General features: G+C 42.0%; 1 long non-coding RNA gene across 1 annotated transcript; it reads right to left on the bottom strand.

The window, feature by feature from the left end:
* Positions 1-618: 618 nt before the first annotated feature.
* Positions 619-2,612, bottom strand: LOC128420800 (uncharacterized). The gene is made up of 3 exons (XR_008332127.1): positions 2,524-2,612; positions 1,527-1,619; positions 619-774 (listed from the first exon to the last, which is right to left on the bottom strand). It is a non-coding gene; the product is annotated as an uncharacterized LOC128420800 (long non-coding RNA).
* Between the last annotated feature and the right edge of the window lie 5,678 nt (positions 2,613-8,290).

Genomic DNA, 8,290 nt, shown 5'->3' with positions numbered 1-8,290 from the left:
TTTCTGCCACAGAACTGATCAACAGGATATTAACACAGCCCTGTATTTAACAGAATGCCACCATATCAGTACCCAGATTTATAATCAGCATTATTACCACTACAACATACATCTAAGGTCATTTTTAACTATTGGTTAAAAGAACAGTGGGTGGCGCTGTGGTCTAAACCACTGAGCCTAGGGCTTGCCGATCAGAAGGTTGGCGGTTCGAATCCCCACGGCGGGGTGAGCTTCCGTTGTTTGGTTCGAGCTCCTGCTCACCTAGCAGTTCGAAATCACACCAAAAAGTGCAAGTAGATAAACAGGTACCGGTCCGGCGGGAAGGTAAACGGTGTTTCCGTGCGCTGCTCTGGTTTCACCAAAAGCAGCTTAGTCATGCTGGCCACATGACCCGGAAGCTGTCTGCGGACAAACACCGGCTCCCTTGGCCAATAAAGCGAGATGAGTGCCACAACCCCAGAGTCGTCCGCGACTGGACCTAACGGTCAGGGGTACCTTTACCTTTACCTTTTAAAAGAACAGGAGGAGGAGGGTAGTCTATATCCTGCAGCGAATGCCCAACAGCAAAAAATATCTCTGATTATATTTAAACCTATATTCTCTGTGCTTTACTTTTACAAGTTGTGGATACCTTTCTTAGAAGCAAACTGCAAAACTCAGTAAGTTCTAGCTGTACCATTTTCTCAGTTTATATCTGAATTAAAACATACCAGACCTTATCAACATACCTGCTCATCACCATATGATATCACGCATTCACCTTCTCCCCGAACACTTTGAAGAGGAAGAAAAAGCATTATACAGTCTGTCTGTAATTTGTTCAAATAAAGATTCTACCCTGATCATAGCTAATACATACAGTAGCTCCTTGGAGAAAAGGAAGAATACAAATACCATGAATAAATAAATACATGTGTACAAAAGCCAAGATGGGTCTATTCCCCCTCTCTGTAGTCTAACTTCTAGAAATGCTGGTGGGGCAGAGCTGGACCCTGAAGACCTTCCACGAATGAAATTTTAAACAAGGCATCTCCATGGTGGAGTCCACACACGTATTTAAAAAACGCTGTGAAAATGCATTTTTTAAAAAACGTTTTTAAAAATATATTGAATTTGCCATACCTCACCATCGTCATCTAGTGGCACATTTGTATATTGCACTTTACAACACACTTAAAACGTTTTATTTGCAGCTGTATAGCAGAGTCCCCAAAAGCATAAAAGAGGAGAAAAATTGGGACAGGCATAAGAAAGGACAGGCTGTCTCTGGTAAACAGAGGCAGTTGGATTGTATGTTTTCCCATTGCTATTAGAACAGAGTAAGAACTGCAGTTAATCAGATGGTGTTAATTCTGTATTTCTGCTCCTAAATAGGTTTTAGTCTCATCTGAGCTCAATATAATATAGGAAATGTTAGAAATAAAAAATATCTATATGTCTTCTTTCTTCTATATTCATGGGAAAGGTATATAAACTGGGGAATGGGTGGATGTAATTTGGTTAAGACTGTTGAGTCCAAACTATACCTGTAATCCAAACACAGAGGCATTGTTTCAAGGGCCACAATTTGGCAATACGGTTCCAAGTTGGAGAGCTCATAGAGTCGTATCTCTCTGTTACTGTAAAACACAATGTTAATTAAACACTTTTAAAGCCCAGTAAATGTTGCTTTTTAACGCCAGTTGATGTTAATAAACTACAATTTTCACTCCACCTTTGATTTAAAAACAGCTTGTTTTAGTTCTTGTGTTAGACAAAACTCAACAGATTCATTTTGCATTTTATGGTGGATTTAGATTAAGCATTGATTAAACAACAATAATTTGTTTTCTTTACTTGACATCAGCTGAATTATAATGGATGTCTAAAGGGCAAGGAGTGTGGATGAGAAAAGATTCTTGGTTAGCCAGGATCATTTCTCTCCTGGATCTCCATGTTTCTGAAATGGGTGCTGCCATATTGAAATCAAGCATGTAAGTAGAAAAATCCAAAATGTCAGCACTAACACCACAGGGATGCTCCTGCAGTGAATTAACACTGAAATACCTACAGACCACTTATTCTGAAGCAGACTCACAGAGGCTCGGGTGGAATCTACACACATGTTTACAACACTGTCTTTTTTTTTAATTGTTTTGAAAAATGCATTGAATTTGCTATAGCTCGCCATCTCCATCTAGTATCACAATTGCATATTGCACTTTAGAACACATTCAAAACGTTTTCTTCACAGCTGTATAGCTCAGTCCTGTGGTTTTACCTGGAACAGCACCTTATAGTTTACTGCCTATTTACTCCAAGCAAACTATAAATACTTTGCATTAACCATAATGAAACAAGAAAACATCAACACAAACAAGGTGTGTTGCCTACCATTTTCTCTTCCTTGTTTGCTGTTCACATTTTATATAAATATGTTCGTATTTTATATAAATATGAAAAAAAATGTGAAATTTTTGTGAAACTTTTCAAATGGTAGTAGCATATCCATCATACTTAGAAACTTAGAAATTCACTACGTACCAGGTTCCAATAATTAGCTTGTTGTAATGGGCCATTAAAATAGAGTCAGAAACCCACTTTAGCCTCCTGTTTTGTAGTTTGTTTTCATTTTCATCCTAGACTCCAAAAGAGAACATGGTCAAAAGTCTGATCTGAACTGAAACATAACCGTAGTTAAGCCGCTGGGCTAGGTTCGCATAGAACACAAAGTCATTGTTTAATAAAATATAGTTTACTAAAACCATGTGTCAGCCACTGGAGCAGGGGCCTGGGGATGTGCTGCCACCTTCTCATTTATCAGCAGATGTGCATCATTCAGCTGCCGAGTCTGATAAGCTGTGGGGCAGAAACCAGCGGAAAAAATGACCCGGCGCTCCCCAAAATACAGCCAAATTAACAGACTACAGTGCTTTAACATGCCTCTTTCCCCTGACTCAATCACACTGTGGTTTAGCATCATATTTGAACCAGGCCAGAGGCTGTTCTGATGGAAGCAGCAGCAATAAGAAACCCCTGAATGTAACAACCTATGAAAAAACTTGTGATTTGTTGGTGTGGTGGTAACCAACAACCAAGTTAAAAGCACTTGCAGCTTACAATGAGCACATAAAAATGTTAATTGAACAAGGAACTCTCAAACTAAGGCACAGGAAATCTCCAAATAAAGAAGAAAATAGTTCAAAGTCTTACTGGGAGTAATTGCTACTTTTAGCAGAGTAAAATATCAGCTCACCTGGGAGTCTGGCTGGGTGGCCATTCCCACATGGCACAGCAGTAGTGGGTTCAGAGAGGCTGCCATCTTCCAGGTGTGGGGAGGGGATGGCTGACACTGCCCACCTCCAGCTGCATTGGACCCTCAGGTTAGGGCAGGCAGTGGCCGCTCACACAATCACAGGCTGGGGCTTGGGGCTGAGAGTAGCCCACCCACAGCCTACTTAAGGGAGCAGCCAGGTGTCGGCTGCCCTCTTGGCCAACTGAATTTTAAAATGCATTGATTTATTTAGCTAAACAGAGATTGTCCATTCATTCCATATGTTCATAATCTATTCACTTATGGAAATACACACAAAATGTTTCACACTGTGGAGTACCTCATTAATGTCCCTGGGTTTTAAAAAAATTGCCTTCTGACTTGATAGATAATTTCTTGTTCTCTGTTTCCTGTTTTATATGCATCTCCCCCCCTCCCCCCATTTCCTCACTTTTCCCTCTTTTCTGCCTTTTATTAATCCTTCTGAAACAAATGCCCATTGTCTTTTTTTGCGCTGTGGGAAAAATAAATACATAAAGGAGAATTCCTTGGATGCCAGGGTCCAGGTTTGGGGCAAGTATTATTTGGTGACAGAACCTCAGCTGAAGTTTAAAATCACTAAGCATGCAGCAAAGTAAAGTGTGAAAATATAGGCTGATATTCTTTTGTGAGTTTCAAAACTTCCCCTAGTATAGAAAAAGACCACATGTTTGGTGAATTATAAAAGGTTTACTTACAAACTCTCCAAAGGTCAGATTTGTGTACTTTTCTATACAGCATTCAGAAAAAGTTGCACAGGCAGTAAAACTTGGCTTGGTTACAGTAGTGAAAGTTGTGGAGTTTGGAACTGACAGGGTCAAAACTCCGTGGTGTCCTGTATCTGGGAGGAGGAGGAGGAGGAGGAGCTTGTCGCAGAGCAGTGAGTCACAGCGTCTCTCTGCTTTCAGACTTGCTTTCGTTTCTGACTGAGCAGCAGCTCAGCACAGAGGCTGCGAGTGTGCTTTTGGAGCACGACTGAGAATGTCACCAAGTTCCGATGGAGTGTGACTGATTTATGGCTTGTAAATAAACGCTTCTAGAGATAAGAACCGAACTGTCTCTGGACTTGATTTATCCCTCATCTCACACGGACACAGGACCGCTGCTACTCTGCTCTCCTGCCAGGTCAGCTTCCGAGCAGAGCGACGCAAGGGAAGCGTGACTGGACGCAGGGGTTTTATTTTCCCGCAAAAAAGTTCCTAAATTATTGGTATAGGAACTTGAGTGGCTTGTTAGAGCCAATGATTGCCCCAGCTTAGCCTCTTCACATGCTGTGCTTCTCAGGTAGAGTGAGGGGGAACAAAGGCTTGATTACCTAGTCCCTCCCAAGGTGAGCTAAGTCTGGCAGGACAACTTAGTCAATGGCCTTAACCCCTTGATGCATTAATTACATTTAAGCATGGTGGTTATGTGAGGCTGGTTATCCCACAATTTTCAGAATGAAGGCAGCACCTTTTGTTAGCAACAGGCATATGAACCCTTCTGCATGTCAGCCTCTGTGCATGCATGTGTTTGACTTGATCCTTTGGCAGAACGTTAAGAACATAAGTGGTATGCTCCCAAACCTTTGTGGATTTACCAGTTCAGGGTCTGCTAAAATACTTCTCTTATTTCATAGAGTTCAACCTTTTGGCTCCTTAAACCAGACTTTTTCAACCCAGATGTTGTAGTACAATTTCCATCATCCCAAGCTAGCATGACCAGCGCTCAGGGATGATGGGAGCTGTAGTCCAACAACATCTGAGGACCGAAGGTTGAGAAAGGCTGCCTTAGACGATACCATAGACCCACATAACTCATATCATCCTTTAATCCGTCTGGTTCGGTGTAGAGACAAGCATATATACATTTGTCAGAGTTAATTTCATCACAGTTATACTTGGCTGCCATCATTTTGAGAAATACAGTCATGAGTGAATGTGTTGGGAGAGAATGATAATGATTGTTAGGACAGCAGAAAAGCAATCTCCTTTTCATTTTAGCCTCGGTAGGAAGATCTTACACCTATTATCAGTAAATATCACAGTCTTTAAATAATACCTCACTTCTTAAACTCACAAGAATCAGAGAGGTTTTCTTCAGTTTTAAGTTTGCACTCCAAATGGAAACCAATCCATCTTGGCCAACACATAAGATGTGACCATCCACTGTTGAGGAGACGTAAAGGAGTGGCTCTCTGTGAGGAGTTTCTGTCACTCTGGATGGATGGAGAAGTGATGACATTTGCCTTAGGTGGTGCTCTTCCAGCTAAACAAAGCAGAATTCAAGTTTGGGTTAAGGCCACACACACAAACTGAGGCAAAGGAACTTGTATGGGTTGTGAGCTACTTTCCTCAGTATGCTCATTGTACAATATACAGTATATTTTGTTCTGTGGTGCTAGTAAGTCTTAATACACCTATTTCTTTTGTACAACATGGCTATCTGTAAAATATGGATATTGGTCTCCCTGCTTACACCCTGGTTAATTACAGGACAATTTAAAGTGAACAAACAGTGCAAAGAGATGCGTAAATACCTCACTCCGTCATAGGTAAAGGTAAAGGTACCCCTGCCCGTTTGGGCCAGTCTTGCCAGACTCTAGGGTTGTGCGCTCATCTCACTCTATAGGCCGGGAGCCAGCGCTGTCCGCAGACACTTCCGGGTCACGTGGCCAGCGTGACAAGCTGCATCTGGCGAGCCAGCGCAGCACACGGAACGCCGTTTACCTTCCCTCTGGTAAGCGGTTTCTATTTATCTACTTGCACCTGGAGGTGCTTTCGAACTGCTAGGTTGGCAGGCGCTGGGACCGAACGATGGGAGTGCACCCCGCCGCGGGGATTCGAACCGCCGACCATGCGATCGGCAAGTCCTAGGCGCTGAGGTTTTACCTACAGCGCCACCCGCGTCCCTCACTCCGTCATGCTACAGCTCAAATCTGAGTTCTGTTGCTCTCACACAGCTGCTCTTAAGCAACAAAGAAAGACATCAGGAGATCTGATTACACACCTCCTGTGTTGCATCTAGTTTGGCTCTTACTGACATTAATTAGTGCTGTTCTCTCACATGGAGGCTTGCTTTAAGCCTCCATGTGAGAGGCTTAAGCTCTTGCAAAGTATATTTTGTTGATCAAAATCATTGATAACATTGCTTAAGAAACTTCAGTGAGGCAATAAGAGATTGTAGTGCATTAAATGATGAAATAGATCAGAGGAAAAGATAGAACTGGGTAAATGTGTATCCATTCATGTCAGTGGAAGCTTGGCCACTGATTTCTATGGGAAGTGCATTGCACTCCCAGATTGGTAGGGACTTAATAGATGATCTGAATAAACAAGGCATTCTGGATAACACTCCCCCTGAAAACTAGTTTGCCCACAAGAGCTACAGTGGCCAGTGCCCAGGGCAAACTACAGTTCCCAGGATTCTTTGAGGAAAGGTTTTTAATGTATGGTGTGGGTGTGAGTATGGGTTTTATAGGTCAAAGCTAGCACTTTGAATGGTGCTTGGAAACAAATAGGCAGCCAATGTAGTATCGTCACTGGTCATAATAAGCATGTTTACTCAGAAGAAAACGTCCTGGTTTTCAATACAACTTTCATTTCCAGATAGTAGCCTTGGAGCAAGGCATCTTAGTTAACTTGCTGCTTACCTAGCCACATTACCTGATTGCTTAACTGCATTGTTTGCAGTTAAATTCATAAACATTTAAGGATTCCCTTAAAGTTACCCCAGTGAATTCAGTGGAACTTGCTACTGAATAGACATGGATGGGATTGCACTATAAGTCTAGATACAATTTGGAGCGCTTTTTATACTGGGCTCCTTTAAAACTCCTTACACCTGGTAAGAGAACACAGTGGGCTCATTTGTCACTCATTTATCTCCTCCCATTATATTTCACTTCTCTGATGTTTTACTGTCAAATTCATTATTTCATATGTACATGCAGCTACATATGAACCAATATTAAGAACATATATTGACAGAAAATGCAATTAATTGTTCACTGGTAAAGAAATTACTTTTTAATACAGTAAACACACTTGCAAGCTTCCTTAATCACTAGAGCAAACCTTTCTTTAAAAATTATTCCTCCCCACAACAGATAGTTTATAGAAAACAAGTACCACTTTGGTATCAGCAGATGTTGTTTGCTCACTTTTTAAAGCTTTAGATAAGATCCACACAGATTTTGAACTGAAACAGAAGCATCACTGCCTGACTGGAAACCAAACAAATTAAGTCAGCTATAAATCTTTCTCGTTGTTCAAGAGTTTGTAGTCCAATGCCTTTGCTTGAAAATGTTATGTTGCTACGTGCAAATAAGCGGGAACAAAATAGGACTTATTTCTCATGAGTAATTGTATATGTAAAGCACTCACTTTCTGGATGCAATCCTACCTGCTGTAGCACTGACTTTTCCTCTTTTGGAAAACAATGCAAGGTTTATTTATGGGCACTCCAATCTGTTTCGCCAGCAAACTATGATCCGAAAGGACTACAGTATTTGGTAATGCTGAAGTTGTTATGGTGACGCAATGCAGCAACATCAAAACAAGGAACTGCTAATGCTAGTAACAGTTTCAGGCTTCCTTGACGATACAGAGTGTGAGTAAGTTCAAGCATGCTTCTATATTGACTTCAGTAATTTTCATGCCCACTAAATGCTTTGAGGATTGTGGGCATAGATCAGAGGTTTTTAACCTTTTTGAGTCCATGGCTCCCTTATCCAAGCTCTGTCACCCCTATGAGGCTCAGGAACCTAGTTATGCCACCCCTTGCCTGCAGAGCTGGCAGCCTCTCACCCTTTTTCGAACACCCTCCCTTGTGGAGTGTTCCCTCAGCCTCTTCTCCTCTCCCCTCTCCTTGGGAGTCTTCCGGGCAGCAGCTGCTGCTGTCCCTGGTCTCTGAGCTGACCGCCCCCCCCCGCCCCAAAGAGAGGTGTCTCCCAGAGGTACCAGTCACTTGCAGAGCTTATAGCTAGGACTGCTGCAATAAACAACTGTGAAAGCCTTC

The sequence above is a fragment of the Podarcis raffonei genome, chromosome 9 (assembly GCF_027172205.1).
Source record: "Podarcis raffonei isolate rPodRaf1 chromosome 9, rPodRaf1.pri, whole genome shotgun sequence".
NCBI lineage: Eukaryota > Metazoa > Chordata > Lepidosauria > Squamata > Lacertidae > Podarcis > Podarcis raffonei.
Note: the sequence above shows the minus strand (reverse complement) of the source record. Positions and strands in the feature narration are given on the sequence as shown.